Source organism: Dipodomys merriami, unplaced genomic scaffold, assembly GCF_024711535.1.
Source record: "Dipodomys merriami isolate MVZ:Mamm:240054 unplaced genomic scaffold, mDipMer1.0.p SCAF_16, whole genome shotgun sequence".
NCBI classification, from domain to species: domain Eukaryota; kingdom Metazoa; phylum Chordata; class Mammalia; order Rodentia; family Heteromyidae; genus Dipodomys; species Dipodomys merriami.
In genome coordinates, this window is record NW_027202937.1 from 22,117,170 (window position 1) to 22,133,684 (window position 16,515).

At 40.7% G+C, this 16,515-nt stretch overlaps 1 long non-coding RNA gene across 3 annotated transcripts; it reads right to left on the bottom strand.

Annotated features, from left to right (window-relative positions):
* Positions 1–1,415: 1,415 nt before the first annotated feature.
* LOC138827867 (uncharacterized) lies at positions 1,416–15,782 on the bottom strand. Of its 3 annotated transcripts, none has more exons than XR_011372187.1 (4): positions 15,740–15,782; positions 9,250–9,401; positions 2,391–2,701; positions 1,416–1,601 (listed from the first exon to the last, which is right to left on the bottom strand). It is a non-coding gene; the product is annotated as an uncharacterized lncRNA (long non-coding RNA). The 3 variants fall into 3 exon arrangements; XR_011372186.1 differs by having other exon boundaries at positions 9,272–9,401; positions 15,736–15,760; XR_011372185.1 differs by having other exon boundaries at positions 15,736–15,760.
* Positions 15,783–16,515: the final 733 nt, after the last annotated feature.

The following is a 16,515-nucleotide window of genomic DNA, read 5'->3' on the forward strand; positions in this document are numbered from 1 at the left end:
AGTGGCTTATGCCTATAATCCCAGCTACTCAGGAGGCGGAGATCTGAGGATCGTGGTTCAAAGCCAGCCCGGGCAGGAAACTCTGTGAGATTCTGATCTCTAATTAACCACCAGAAAACTGGAAGTGGCGCTGTGGCTCAAGTGGTAGAGTGCTCGCCTTTAGCTAAAGAGCTCAGGGTCAGCGTTCAGGCCCAGAGTTCAAGCCCCATGACCGTGGGGCTCATGTCATAATTATAGCTACACAGGAGGCTGAAATCTGAGGATCACACAGTTCAAAGACAACCTAAGCAGGCATGCCCAAAAAGCTCTTTTTCCTAACCACTGGAAGTGGAGCTGTAGCTTAAGTGGTAGAGTGCTAGCCTGGAGGAAAGTAAACAACAACAACAAAAGCACAAAAAAAAAAAACCCTCAGGTATATTGTCCAGGTCCTGAGTTTAAGCCCCAAAGACAAAAGAAAAATAGATCTAATTTGGATAAGCAGAACATGGAAGTCTGTTTACTGCAGTGGTAGGTATCTAAGTTCTGCTTATTCTCTTCTGTACCTTGTGTTTGCCTAAACTGCTTCATAATATACATACCAGCTGTTATTTGTTTATTTATGTTTGTGTAAGTAGGATGGGAAGGCCACAGTCAGGATGTGAAGGTCACAGTCAGGCTGTGAAGGTCACATTTGAGCTGTGGGGAAACTGTTGTGGCTGGACACAGCGGCTGCCAACAGATTTTGTGGGTGGAGATTGTATAGTATCAAGAAATGGCTAGAAAAAGTGGGCATGGAGGTGAAGGCCACACTGGCTCCCAAGCCTATGTGATTTCCCTATTCTGCAGCCTCCCTGGAAAACTAAGAGGAAAACTGACCCTTCCAAGTTGTGATAAGCAGATGAATGGGAGGAAGAGATGCCTCCTGGACTAAGTTTCTTCTTGCTTCTTTCACTAGTCTTCACTTAGTCGATGCTAAGGAAACCTACTTGGCACAACCTCCTTGTCTTACTCCAGCCTCCTCTCTCTCGGGGGGTCAAATTCTAGGACCAGTTAGAACCATCCCAATCTCTCACTGGCCAATGGTTTCAGATGGCTTACTAAGACCTTTTCCATGTGTCTGTGTTACTCCAACAAGCACCTGGAAAGTGAAGGGCAACTGTGTAGTTCTGGAGGAAATCCAAGGCAAATGGTTAACAAACATTTTTGATGCCCAGAATTCAGGCCTTTGGGACAATGGAAGGGTGGAGGGACGAGTAACTAACCTGAGGGCTAGCAGGTTGGCAGGCTGAGCTGGGGCTCCATACCTTACCAAAAACAAGCCAGGAGTCAACAGGAAGAGCTTTTGCACTAAGACTGGAAGGTGGACCATAAGGCCATTTTTTTTTTCTGAATTCAAACAACAACAAAACCCAACCCTCCCCCAAGACCCATCAAACACTTTCATTCCAGCTGTCTTTAGTTTCATCCATCTCTAGAAAGCCACATGCCATGGATTTATTTGCAGTGTGGGTGGGGGACAGTATTAGAGAAGGCAAAATGTTGGGTGCTGTTTTCATGTCAGTTACTCTTTCATATACATACTGTTGAAATACACTGCAAAAATAATGATGAAGGCCAGATTTCTAAAGAGAAAAAAAGGTGTATCAGGATCAGATCAAACATATTTATTAGACAGTCACTCACTCATGTATTTATTCATCTACTAAAAATTCTTTAAGCTCCTACCATATTCCAGAGATTGCTGCCAGGTTTGAGGAAGGAAGGCAGGCAGACCAGTCACTTAGGGCACTGGGCAAGGATGTGTGCTACATTTTGCTTCAATTCAATTAAAAACCAGTTATTATCTAAACATTTATATAATTACAGGCAATCATTATCCAGCTTGTTTTCCAAAGGCAAAATGTGACTCAGTACGCCTTTGATTCTGAGACTAGGCAGCAGAGACTCAAAACATCTCGGCAGAACAAAGAAATTATTACACAGGAGGTTTAGCTTAGGAAAAAGGAACAGAGAAATAGCTTAGGGGACAAAGCTCTTTATCTTAGTTTCCAAAGTGCAATGGTTTAACATTTAAAAGGCTACTTTGGGGAGCATTTTCCCCCTGGAAATTTCTTTAAAACCTTTATAGGCAGGAAGTACAATAGAGTCCTGAACAGCTTCTATTCTCTAGAGAGGATTTTCCTACTTTTACTTATGTACTAGATAAAAATAGCTTTTTTACTTCCATTCAGCCTGCAGATAGATTACATTTCGGTCTAGGTCTTCCATTTTAACCTGTGAATTTGTAATGAGATCCCACCCTTAACTAGTAGCTCGGGAAAGGTGATGGAAGGCTGACAAACATATCTATACCATCCCCAGGTTAAAATGAGCTCCTTACGTGTGTAACTACACGAATGTTTCCTCCTTACCTTTCAGTTCTGATCTGATACTGCTGCCTCCAGATATTTCAATATTTATATCCATATTTCTTTCTTCTTTTTGTTTCCTGAACTTTTCTTAACAGACCAGATCAGCACCATTTTAGACATCTCCTTGGTTTCTTTTGCTTATGAGCTAAGCCCATAAATGATATCTCTCAAGTGTTTATGAAGTTCATCAACAAATCTGAATCCTGTTCCTTAATTTGTGGGAATATGAGGATTGTAGCAACTTGAAGGAATTTATAAAAATAAAACGATCCAATAGATGTCTTCATCAAAAGAGGAGTAGCCACTGATTTCTGATAGTAAAACAAAGATGTTAGAAAAATCAAATAGAAGCTACAGGGGTTTTCTTACATACATTCTCTAGAAACTCTGTGTTAGTTCAGAATTTCAAAGCGCCTCATTGATTCTCTGACCTCTTTACTTCACTACCTGGAAAGTGCAGCTCAGACAACTACAAAGTCTTTCACAGTATTGTATCCCTAAACAACAGTCTTTTATTTCTTACTGCAGGATACTTGCATGAGGGAACAAGGGAAGTAAATGCATACAGAATTTAAAAAAACACTCCTTTAAAAATAAGGCCTCAGCTCAAATGACTTCTCAACATCCTACCCGGCTTTATTTACTAAAAAGAACCAAGCTCTTCCTGAGTTTATGAATTTATTGCATTCCAGCGTCTTGGGCACCGGAATGGAAGTTCCAGGAGCATGAAGGGAAGTTCTGAATGTTTTGTTCACAGATACTTCCTGAATTCCCAGAACACTGTTTGGCCCCTAAGTGACTCGTGACTGTTGTGAAAGAAATGGAATCATATTGTCAGTGGAAGTGAAAACTCAAGACTAAGAACAGAAGGGGAAAGAAATGAGATCTGAGAAAGCTGTATGTTATCTTACCATAATAAGTAATCTGAACAGGTATTTTGAGAATCTTCATAAACATTCTATATTTTGCCCTGGTAAAGAGGGCTATGGAGAAGCCATAGACTGCAATCTCCCAATACACACCCCCTCCAGACCATTAACCATTCAGGTCAAATTCATGAATGTACATGTACAAGATATTTATAACAATAGTTTTGATGTTAAGAAAACATACAAAAGGTATCAGAAGGTGAAACAATGGATTGGTGTATTTATCTTTGACGGTTCTGATTGGACTATTTGGGGATCTCAAAATAGAACTGATACCCTTTTCCACATGTACCAGAAACAGTGAAATTCATGCACGTGACCTGTTCTCCTTCTGATAGTGACTATACAAGTTTGATTTGATTTAGTTTGAAACAATTTATTAAGTGTCTACTCAACAAATTATTCTTCTAGGTGGCTAAATGTAGAGAGTTGAGTTCCGATTGCTATGGCCGCATGATATACAGCCTGCTGGACACATTGACTGCAAGATGCCAGAGGAAAAGGATTTATCCTATAGCAATCAAGAGAGAAGTACACACACACACACACACACACACACACACACACACACACACACCCCACCCCACCCCCATACCACAATGAAAACAATACAACAAACAATGAACAAAATGATGTGTGTGTGTGTGTGTGTGTGTGTGTGTGCGTGCGCTAGTCCTGAAGCTTGAACTCAGGGCCTGGGCACTGTCCCCTGAGCTTTTTTGCTCAAAGCTAGTATTCTACCATTTGAGCCACACCTCCACTTTCAGCTTTTTGGTAGCTTTATTGGAGATAAGAGTCTTATAGACTTTCCTGCCTGGTCTGTCTTTGAATTGTAATCCTTGGATCTCAGCCTCTTGAGTTGTTAGGATTATAGGCATAAGCCACCAGTACCTGACCAACAAAGTGATTTTTAAAAGTCACAAAGGATGTAAAGATTGTTAAGACTGGTAGAGATTCCAACGTTCAGTGGAAAGCTTCTATTTTATATAAGATCAAGAAGAGAAGGAAAGGAAAAATATAGTTTCCAGATAAAGATAAATACTGAAGAGAGATGAACCTTTGGACAGGGAAGAGTAAAAACATACTCAGAAAATCCCACTGAGACCAGACTCAGCAAGAAACACCACAGATGATGAGCTAAAAATTGGTTAGCATCCAGCAGGAAATAATCTAAAAAGAGGAAAAAAGGAGGAATTCATCACAGGATCTCAGTAAGTTGTCTAAATAAAAACTAAGACAAATCTTGACAGTTAAAGATATTATTGGCTTAAATGTCTAATATTTTGTATTTGTTAAATTAAATGCAGGTAGCTCTACCAGTCGCAAAATCTAACAGCAATCAAGAGATAATTTTTACAATCAAACGAACACTATATTTAGCTCATGGTATAGCAGACACCTGCTGCGTGTTTTTTGTTAGAGTCAATCCTGCAGAAGGAAGTGTTAGACTTCCTTCTGCAGGGGACCAGGGTCGTAATCATGATGCTTTGGGCTGGAGGTAATATGAAAATGAAAAGAAGCTGGATCAACAATGGGAAAAGGCAACATTACCATTAAAAACAACCAAAAAAAAGCAAGCCAGGTGCCAGTGGATTATGTCTGTAATCCTAGCTACTTAGGAGGCAGAGATCTGAGGACCGTGGTTTGAAGCCAGCCTGGGCAGGAAAATCTATGAGACTCTTATCTCCAATAAACTACTCAAGAAAAAAAAACAGACAGAAGTAGCACTGTTACTCAAGTGGTAGAGTGCTTGCCTTGAGCAAAAACAGAAGCTTAGGAACAACACCCTGATCCAGAGTTCAAGCCCCAGGAGTGGCAATAAAAGTAAAGCCACCTATACGTCACCTCTAACACCTCACCACTTATGGGCAGAGATTTACAGGTTGAGTGAGTTTCTGCTCCGTTTTATCAGGGTGACACAGATCTTTCCACTTATCTGATTTGCATTGTCTTACAAGAGTACTAGATTTCCTCATCTTCACAAGATTGGTAACTGTTCCAGGCATCATGTCTTTACTCCATACCCCACATCAGGAAATCAGATCCTGTATGAGACTGTTCTTGAAGTAAAGAATAAACTTGAGCTAGAGTTTTTAAGAACCTTGCTTTTCAGGTTTGCAAGAATGCTATCAAATGTCTTTTTTGACCAAACAGTGCTATGAAGGATCAAGTTTGGATGAATCAAGATGTATCTGCTGGAGTTTGAACTCAGAGCCTTGAGTTTGCTCAGCTGTCACCCTGTCGCTTGAGACACACCTCCAAGTCCTGCCCTTTTCTGGTTATTTTGGAGATAGGGTCTTATAGATTTTTCTGCTCAGGCAGCCTTTGAACTATGATCCTCTAGATCTTTGCCTCTTGGGTAGCTAGGATTAACAGGCATGAGCACCAGCAACTAGCCTAATATTCATTCTTTGTGGTGGGCAATCTTATGGGCTTTGGTAAAGTTTTGCAGAGTTCTATGACCATCACTACAATGAAGCTAGAGAGAAGCATAGTATCAAAGTGGGTAGACAGGTTTATAACCAGCCATTATGGATTTAATATTGTGATACAAATAGTGGTGGTCAGTTGTTCTTTATACCCTTTTGCCCTTTGTGACCGTTAGGCAATTTGCAAGTCTGACACCAGGAGGCAGAGGCAGAACACTGCAAATGTTAGAACAGAGGAAAGACTCCCAATCTGAGGCCAAGACTTCCCTTGTCTCTTAAGTATTCATGGTTTCTAGGATGTCTGGCGTGGGTAACCAAATACCCAACTCCAGTTGCTGCACTATGGTTGACCTAGTGGTTTGTTGGGTTGCCCAGGGGCTCACTACCCTTGCTGGATTCTGCCCTTCCTTCCTGTCCCTCAGTTGGCTGGTCTGGGACATTCTGGTCCTCTGTCCAGATGCAGGACAGGTTTCCATTCCAGAGAAGGAGGCTGCGTCTACTGAGGACCTAGGCCCAGACAGGCCCAGCTGGATTCAGTATGACTGCCAGGCTTGCCTTTCATCTTTCTTAGGGCAGGTAGATGATGCTGATGGACTATTTGAGAAACCAACATGGCCTCTGTGTTTGGACACAACAAACTCTTTGAAGACAATAAAGGATGTGGTAAAAATAAAATAATGATGACAAGAAAGGCAGCAAACACAGAAGCTAACATTTACAAAGTAACAGGCTTCTCCAGCAAGAGCCTCTTTTCAGCCTGTTCAACAATACTGCAGTGTTTAGAGTGCCATGAATGAGCCTGACTGTGGCTAAACAGCAGTCATCTAAGCTGGGTTGCTTTATTCCAGGGCTCTGGCGCCAAAGCTTGTCTCTAGTGCCCAGGGCCAGCACTTGCCCATAGAGTCCCTTTGAGTAGAATGGACTAAACCCTCCTAATTAGGATGCTTTGTTTCCATCTACCAGGATATTGCTGTAATATGCTGTAAAATTGTAATAGTCAAGGCACAGATCCTTGAGGAGTCAACTGTGAATATGCCTGTGTAACCAGCACAGCCATTCCAGTGACCTCAGGATCCAGATGTTCTGGCGGTGAGAAGAAGTCCCTTTGTTTCAGGAATATAGCATGTCTTGGTCAATGATTTTGAGGTTACCTAGCAGTTTATTGATTTATGTAGTGTATACTTCAGGGTGATTCTCTATTTAGAGGATAGTACTGAATAATTTCTGAGAATCATCTCATTTAATCTTCACAAAACAACAGTGACAAATATTGCTTTAGTCCTATTTTATGGGCAAAAAAGTCAGATCCTAGAAAACTTATGTGACTTTGTCCTGATTCACATATTTTATGGCATTACCTTCTTAGAAGTCCAACAGAGTTGATGCTAATCTCACTACACTTCCTCCTGTATACAAGCTCTGAATCTATCTATCTATCTATCTAATCTATCTATCTATCATCTATCTGTCATTCACATATATGATATATATGCCAATTCTGTTGGAATGTCATAGATACCCATATATTGTATCTACTTTAATTTGTTACTTGGGTTTCTCAGGAAAAACAAGCAGTTTGATATATTGCATTCATAAACAGTTTTGGTAAATGGCATTTCCTTTTATACCTAAAGAAAATAAAAAGTAAAAAAAAAAAGCAAAAGCATGGAAAAATAATAAAACAGAATGAATCTTCAGGAGGAACAAAAAGCAATCCTGGGTACTCAAGGTGTTGGAGAAGACAATGTAAATATATTGAGGACTGTGAATATGTAGAGAAAAAAAAATCTATTGCTTCAGACCCAATGACAGAGGAGCATACAAGTAATAGTCTCAGTAGCAGCGGCAAACTGTATGGTGCCTCTGTGTCGCTTGCATCAGCTGGGCATGGGTGTGCCTTTTTGCTCATTTGGGAGGATCAGCCATTCTGGCAAAGCTCCAAGCTTGACAGCCTCAGCTTCCACTGTGATCATCCTTAAGATCTCTGGAAAGGCGACACAGTGACTTCCTTCCAAGCCAAAGAAGGACCGACTGGCCCAAACCCACATTTTTCTTTCTTTTGGGTTCCTGTAGTCATGGGAGCAGAGCTTTTGCCCAGTGAAACACTCTTGCTGAAGTCCTGCTCCTTTGCTTCCTTCTTTGTGGAAGTAGATTAAAATGAACAGAGAACAAGAAACTTTGCCCAACTGCTTCTTGTTTGGTTCTCTTCCATGAAGGATTCTTAATTTAGCTGATTTCCTTCTTAATTAGATTTAGCAATTAGGGTTGCCTATTAACCTAGAGTTTTCCCCTGTACTGCATCATGGCTGCCTGGATTATAGCATCACAACTGCGCTGTAAGCACCAATTCAGAGCAGAGAGGATGGAGTCCAAACCAGGTGGCTGATTCTTCAGTGTGGTTGGATTTAGGAAGCATGGACCAAGCGTCTTGCCAGCCACTCTGGGTGATGAGGTAAATCAAGATGTCCATGTTCATGTATTCATCGAACAATTGTTGATCGGATACTTATGATCAGCTTGACACTGTGGTAGGGGTAGAGGGTTTTGACTGTCAGACTGAGGACTGTGGATTGGACTCCACATGTTGTGGGAGAGTTAACTCTTTATGGTAGTTACAGCTGTGGTTCTGCATCATCAGACAGATGCGATGGAGCATAGAGTCTTACAGGAAAATGCTCCACTCATGGGCAACACTTATTGTTAAATCTAAGTAGGAAGAAAATCAGTAAGATTAAGAATCCCCTTTCTAAGTGTAAAGGAACCAAAGAAGAAGGAAAGAGTGTTTTATTGAGCCCTAAACAAAGCAGATGTGTTTACAGATGGTAATGCTGGCAGACTGATGCCTATGCCAGGTGCAGAGAGATACCTGCAGTGATGCTGGCCCTTGTGGCTGGTACCTAGTGGCCCTGAAGCAAGAAGTCTTTGGCTTTTGTTAGGAACAGGTGGCATTGTCTTACTACACTGATTACTCAGGATAACAAGTTGCACCTGTTTTACCTAACATTTGCATTCAAGCAGGATCTTTCCTTTATTCTCAAGCCACTGCTATTCAAGTTCAAGGGCAATAAATGGAGGCCCTGACAGATTCACAAGGCCTTCCTTTTATGGCTGCAGCTGATCCACATGGGAGCCACACACTTGATCTCTATGGACAATTATTGTAGGATAAATGAGACTCCCTCAACTTTATTGGTAGGAGAGTGACATGTGGATGGTATTTGGAGATGGGGATCTTTAAGAAGGCATTAGAATGATATTAGTAGCTTTGGAAGAACAAGAAGAGAGGACTGAGCAGACACCTTGTTGCTTTGCCATATTTGATGCAGCACATGAAGCCCTCAACAGATGCTGAACAGATGTTGGCAGTATGCATTTGAACTACTATGGCTCCAGAAGTGGGAGTCAAATAAACTTAGATTCTTTATAAGTGGCCTAGGCTCAAGTGTTTTTTGAAAGCAAGAGGAAAAAAGACTAAGATAATAACAACGATGGATTTCTTACCCTAAGTGATACCAAGGCTTACATTTAGAGACATGACTCATGTTCTTTGACAGGTTGGGAGGTAGATAGGGTTTTGGAAAGAAATGAATTCCATCACCTTCATTCTCTTGACATTGCAGTTGACCCTCATAGTTTATGAGGAATACAGAACCCTAAAAAGAAGAGAAGCAGTAAAAATTTTATTTTACAAGTTTATTTTACCGTCAGCTACTTTTCACCAACTTAACCAACAAAGATAGCTGATATACTTGCACTTATAGAAAAATATTTCCCACTGCTCTTTCTCTTCTCCCATATTTTACTTCTGAAGTCATTAGGTTCATTTCCTGTCCCTCTCTTTGTTGGTGAACCCCTACAGGAGAACCTCTTAAGTACAGATTTTTCCACTTGTATATTTCAGATTTCCCTCCACCTTTCCTGAAAATCTTGAGCGAAATAACCAGTCCCAAGAATTGCTTTGTGGAGTTGGTTCTAAGTATTTGGGCCGGTGACTATGGGCTGCTCATCAGTATCTACCATGCTGCTCACAGTCCAAAGCGTCTGCCACAGAATGAGGATCTGCATGGTTTCTCTGACCCCAGCTCAAAGGCCTAGCCACCCCACCCCCTGCATCCTTGCTCTCTTCCCAGAACTTTGTGAAGGAAATTTGAAAGCCAGTGAGTAGGGCCAACAAAGAAATGCGCATTAACATCGATTCTTTGAAAGTCCAAAATCTTGGGAAGAGTTTAAGTCCCTCAGCTGATTCCTACAGCTTTTTTTTTTTTTATCCCCAGTGCTGGGCCATCCTATTTACCTCTCTACCTGTAGACCTAGAACACATATGCCAGTTCAAAACATACATAATGTGAAACTGCTTCATTGGGCAGAATTGGGATGCCTCAAAGAATGGCTGAAGAATCTTATCCACAAGGATTTCGTACTCAGAAGCTACATCCTCAAACTTCAGGGCATTGAAGTTTGGCCTGAGTCATACTCCTTATAAATAAAACAAAACAGGAAGTGGTACTGTGGCTCAAAATGTTAGAGTCTTTGCTTTGAGGGGAAACTCAAGAACAATTCCCAGGCCCTGAGTTTAAGAACCACAACTGATCACAAAAAGAAAAAGAATAAAACAAAAAAAGGTCTTTTGGCCATTAGGTCCCTTTAGGTGTCCTTTTAACTTTTAAAGGCAGTGTGTGTTGGGAATGAGCTCCTTGGCCTGCATTTGACTCTTAGCTCTTCTGTTGTCTAGTTCTGTGACTATGTTAGCGTTTCATCATGGGCACAAATACCTGAGAGAAAGAGCTTAAAAGATGGAAAGGTCTGTTTTCAAAGTTTGGTTAGCTGGCTTTCTTATTTTATTTATTTATTTATTTATTTATTTGTCAGTCGTGGGGCTTGAACTCTGGGCCTGAGTGCTGTCCTTCAGCTCTTCAGTTTAAGGTGAGCGCTCTACCGCTTGAGCTACAGTCCACTTCTGGTTTTCTGGTGGTTTATTGGAGATAAGTATTTCACGGACTTTCTTGCCAGGGCTGGCTTTGAACCGTGATCCTCAGATCTCAGCCTCCTGAATAGCTAGGATTACAGGCATGAGCCACCAGCACCCAGCCCTGGCTTCCTTATTTTTGATGCAAGACAGAATATCATGGTGGAAAGAGTATAGTAGAGCTGCCCATCTCATGGCAGCCAGGAAGGGGGAAAGGAGAGGAGAGGAGAAGAGAGGAGGGGAAGGGAGAGGAGGGGAAATGAATGGAGGGAAAAGGGCAAGGAAAGGGGAAGGAGGTAAGGAGAAAGGAGGGGAGGGGAGGGGAGTTGGCTTTCTTCTTTTTCCCCTTTTATTTCATCAAACCCTGTACCACCACCCTTAGCCTATGGAATGATGCAGGTCTTCCTCCCTTAATAAATCCTCTCTGAAAATAACCTCAAAATGTATGTTGCTAATCACTTAGGACCTTCTCAATGTAATCAAGTTGACAGTGAAAACCTTGAACAAATCCCTTGAGGCCTAGATGAGTCTCTACTTCATAGACATTCTGTGACATCATGAAATGAACTGATTCCTGCAAAGCCCAGTGCAGAGGGTTCTGATTCTTAAGGACTATGTGTTAATTTAGGTGAAATACTAGAATGAAGAGGAGTGGCTTGATTCATAAAAGGCAAACAAAAGTTCAAGCATAGAATAATAATGCGGAGGGAAAAGCGTCTTAGAAAGAACAATATCTCAGGGATATGCATCTAGTGATTCAACCAGTGGCTGATTCAACCAACTACAGATAGCTGAAAACTTTCAAGGAAAGCAATTATACCCCCACTGAACAATTAGAGACATTTTCTTGTCATTACTCCCTAAACAATACAATGTAATAACTATTTACATAGTGAAGAGGTGACTTAAAGACTATGGGAAGATGCATGTAGATTATGTACAAATCCTATGTTACTTAGCAAAGATTTTATATCAGAATCCTGTAACCAATTTCTCCCTGAATACCAAGGGGTGAATGTACAGAGTAGGAATGAGGTTTGTGATCCTCACAGACAGGAATATAGGGTATACTTCCCCCTTCTGCCTAGACAGAGAGGATACTGGGAAACATTTATACCACTGCTTGGATAGTGTTCCTGGAATAATCCATTCATTTTCTCAACCTATGTTTTCTTTAGGTAGAACTTATATAATAACTACAGACTCAAAAAGATATGGTTGCACATTTATAAGGAATGGGGCATGCACATGTAACCTGAGTGCTGTTTCAGACATTATTGGTCTACACTAGGGGAATCCAATATACCCACCCCCCTCTAAGCATCATCCCTCCTGGAGGAATGGCCTTTTAAGAAGCTTAGAAATGGATGTACTACTCTTTTCTCTCTCCCCTCCATCCTTTCTTAGGCAGGCCTTCCTGGTCTGCAGCAGTAGTAGCTTCCAGTGTTGAACACAAAGGACATTTGTTGCATATAATCATTTTATAAAGCTAGCAATTTCCATTATGAATAACCATGATCCTGGGGGTGAAGGAGACTGACAATTTTACATTTGAAACTACTCTAAAAGGCTATGATTCATTTTTGGTCTTTTTATTGAGAAGCCTATCTCAGATAATTTGCAGCCAAGTTTTGCCCTGGGGCAACTTTTCTCAGTCATGTTAAATTCATGGTGAAAAAAAATCCTCCTAGGATTTAGAACTGAAAAAAATTAGACAGCTTTAATAAGGGAAACACGCAGATTTAAAGAACAGGGAAAGGCAGTATGTTCTAACCATTTAGGGGGAAAATCAGTAAGATGTTACTAATAAGCTGTGCTATATTTTTATCTCACCATTTTCTTCATCTGAAGGAATATGGAGATGAGCTTTAAGTTCTGGGTGATTACCTGACAGTTTCTATCGCTAGGGAAAATTATTAGTAAGGAGCTATTTTCCTTTCTCTTTGGTAGCACTAGAGTCTGAACTCAAGGCCTTGTGCTTGCTAGGAAGGCACTCTAGCACTGAGCCACACCAAACCCTGTCTATAACTTTTTTTTTTGCCAGTCCTGGGGCTTGAACTCAGGGCCTGGGCACTGTCCCTGAGCCTCTCTGTACTCAAGGCTAGAGCTCTACCACTTGAAGCATAGCACCACTTCTGGCCTTTTCTGCTTATGAGATACATGAAGACTCAAACCCAGGGCTTCATGCATGCTAGGCAAGCACTCTACCACTAAGCCATATTCCTAGGTGCCCCCGCCCCCCGCTTAAAAAAAAAGTATTGCTTCTTGCCTGGGTATTGCCTAGACCACAGTCCACCTATGTTAAGTTTCCCATCACAGCCCAGATGACTGGCCCCTGCAACCATGTTCAGTTTCTTCTACTGAGAAACAATTCTCTTAGACTTTTCTACCTAGGCTACCTAGAACTGCAATCTTTCCATTCCCAGCCTATTTCCATTGCTTTTACTAAAGTCTCAGAGGCTATACACTTACCAGAGCTCACAAAAACTTCAGATCTCTGGGGTAAGATGGGATGAATGGAATGATAGAACTTAGCTATTTCCTAATTCCTTTTCACAAACTTTCAGGACACTGTTAGTGAACTTTCCATTGCCCCATAACCTCCAAAATACCAGAAATGGATCCACTGAAAAAGAGAAAATATTTATCTGGGCTTATGGTTTCAGTCCATGGTCACTTGGCCTTGTTGCACATTGTGGTGGGATTGTGTGGCTGAGCAGTCTGTTCTCATGGTGGTCAGGAAGTATGCTCTTTTAGGGCAAATCCCCAGTGGCTTAAGTTCCTACTGTTTGGTCCTACCCTTTAAATGTTCTACCACTTCCGAAGTACCTCAGGTTGGAGACTAAGCCTATGATAAATGGGCCTCTGGCGACACTTTGCTAAAGCATAGCATATATTGACCTCTTGCTGCTCAATAGTACCCAAGGACACATTTAGTTAATTTGGTTTACAATTTCAACTCTAACACCAATTTGTGTTTCAGAGAGGACTTCAACACACACATATCACCTCCTATAACCAAGGTTTCTTAACTGAGGAAATGACATCAGACTAGAAGATTCTTTTCTGTTAGGGGCTATCCTAAATATCATAGAATGCTATTAGCATCCCTGGCCTCTGTCTACCCACCAAGTTGTAACAACCACAACTCCAATGGAACAATTTAAAAACTGCCTCCAGGCCTCCTAAGTGCCTCCTGGGGAGTAAACTGGCCCTAGATTGAGAGCCCTTGTCCTTCTAACAGAGTCTTGTAGACACAAGATGTTTAATGAATGTTTCCTGACTTAACAAATCACTGAATAAATTAACAAAAAGGCTGGACTGATTAAGCTGATTAAATAAATAACCCTCCCTCTTATAGTTTATTGCAGCTTTTGCATGCTAACAAAACAAACATCTTATTATAGCTTTTACATGCTAACAAAACAAACAGGAAATATTTATTAGAGTGGTCAAGTCTCTTTATGAACTGTTCTTTTTCCTATCTTTGTCTCATTCTTTTTGCACTTGACCTGTGGGATCTTTGACCTTCTTGTTCTTTGTTTTCCTTACCGTCATCCAAATTCTGTGCTTACTTCAGTAAGAACTTATCTCCTTCCCAAAGCCTTTGCCATTTCCCTAGTATTCATTTCTACATAAATATGCAAACCAGACCCAGAAGGAAGATCATTTGGGAAGTAATATAGACACTTGTATATTATTTTTGGTCTTCATACTGATTCTTTTTGTTTGTTCTACAAGCACACACAGGCACTGTCTTCTCATTTTCTTTTCTTTGGTAGAAGCTCACCACACCCCCTTGAAATTTTTTTATTCCCCTTTGCACTAATGTGAGCTTTATGAATAACAGATGTTTAGCTTTTGCTTCAAGTGGCATGTTTTCCTTTAGCAACTGGCATATGGGTTAAATAGATGGAATTTGATGATTCTGGCATAGTTTTGTTTTTAAAAGGCATAGGGTTAGCTCTCTGTCTTGTAATTTAAAATTTTTTTTATCTAAATGTATGTGAAAATAATTGTTAAATGCTTTGGGATTTTTCTGAGAGTAAGACAGAAATGATTGTATTTTACCTTAATTTATGATTGTGCTCAAACTCTATCAAAGTCTTTTTTTTTGATTGTGTGAAAAAATTGTTAAAAACTGGAGATCATCATGTTAAGTGAAATAGGCTAGACTTAGAAAGACAAATATTACATGATTTCTCTCATGTGTAGAAGCTAGCTTTAAACAAACCAACAAACATATGAGAGTAAAAAGGGACTATTTGGGAAGGACCCATTATTTTCTATAATTAATATACACTAATGATTATTGAAAAAAAAACAACCCTACCCCACTGGATTTCCTAGTGTGCTTTCCTCAGGCACAGGGGCAGTGACTTGTGTCCATGTACTTTCCCCAATGTCTGTGTTTAGAGATTCCTCCAGCATGCTAATCTACAGGATATATATTTTTTTCCAACGTTTTCTTGGCAGTGTTCATACTTTATCCATGTGTGTCTATGAGTTACCCGATCTTCAGGTCCAATGACAGCTAAAGGGGCAACTCTGTGAATGAGCAGTGTTGTCTCCATGTTCCCATATTGTGGTAGGTTAAACACCAAATAGGCATGCTAGAATGGGTCAAATGGGTAGCTGACTTCACTGTTTCCTGTAATTCTCAATAAAGGATGAAAGGCTTTTGTTCCAGCTGTGTCAACTCTCTCATGGGCAGATCAGACTCTTGAGGTTTTAGCTTCTCCAGTTTCAGTGGCTCAGGTTCTCCATTTATTCATCTCTCGTTTACCCTCTCTTCTTGCCAATCCATGCCTCCCACTGAAAGCACTTCTGGTCCTGCTTCCTCCACCTTGTCTATCCTCCAATTCCATATCCTTATGTCATGTTCTTACTCTGTACCACCTGGCCAATTTTTAATAACTCATTTGTGTGTGTGTGTGGCTACTGGACGGTTTTACCATTTAAGCCACACTTTCACTTCCACCTGTTTGGTGGCAAATTGAAGAGTCCATTGCCCCACTTACCTACCTATCCATCTCTCTTTCCATGAGCCTGGCTAGCATGTCGAGATTATGATGCTTAAAATCCCCTATGGTGCTAATATTCTAGAACTGTGACTATTCAACTTGGATGGTGACTGTAAGTATATCGTCAAGGCAATAAACATACAAAGGCAAGTATATAATATGTGGATCTGAGTCATTCCTGCTCTAATGACTTACATTTCAAGGGCTGGCATCTAATACCCCTGTGTCTTAGGTATATAATAAAGTTCTACATTTTCTTTCCTATTTTAAAAACAATTCCAGGGCTTAATAATGTATTTGTGCCACAAAAATGCATCAAATGAACAAGTAGGTTGATTTTTAGAAATTGATGGAAGATGGACAGATATAGGCTCTCCTCCATTTTTTTAAAGAGTCATCAATTCCATACAACATATTCTATTTCATTTCTATGAAGCGTTTTCTAAAACAGATAGGCACATGGAGGGCAGGTAGGTAGGGCCTGGTAATAGGAGGCTGGAAGATTTGTAAGAGGACAAACCTTATCCTGTATTCCATGGCTTGAGACTGCTGGGACAGGCATCACACGGATAGCAACAGCTGGGCTTTCCAATGTTGCACTTCTAATCCATCACTCCCTTCCAGCTCTTCTACTCATTCTCCTAATGTTTACTTTCCATCTTGTCTCTCATACCTTTATCTACATTCTAATCCAATAGCCCTAAACACACAGGAGTGTGAAGCATCTCAGTGATATAAATTAACCTACACATTTCAAAAATCTCCACATAGGACCAA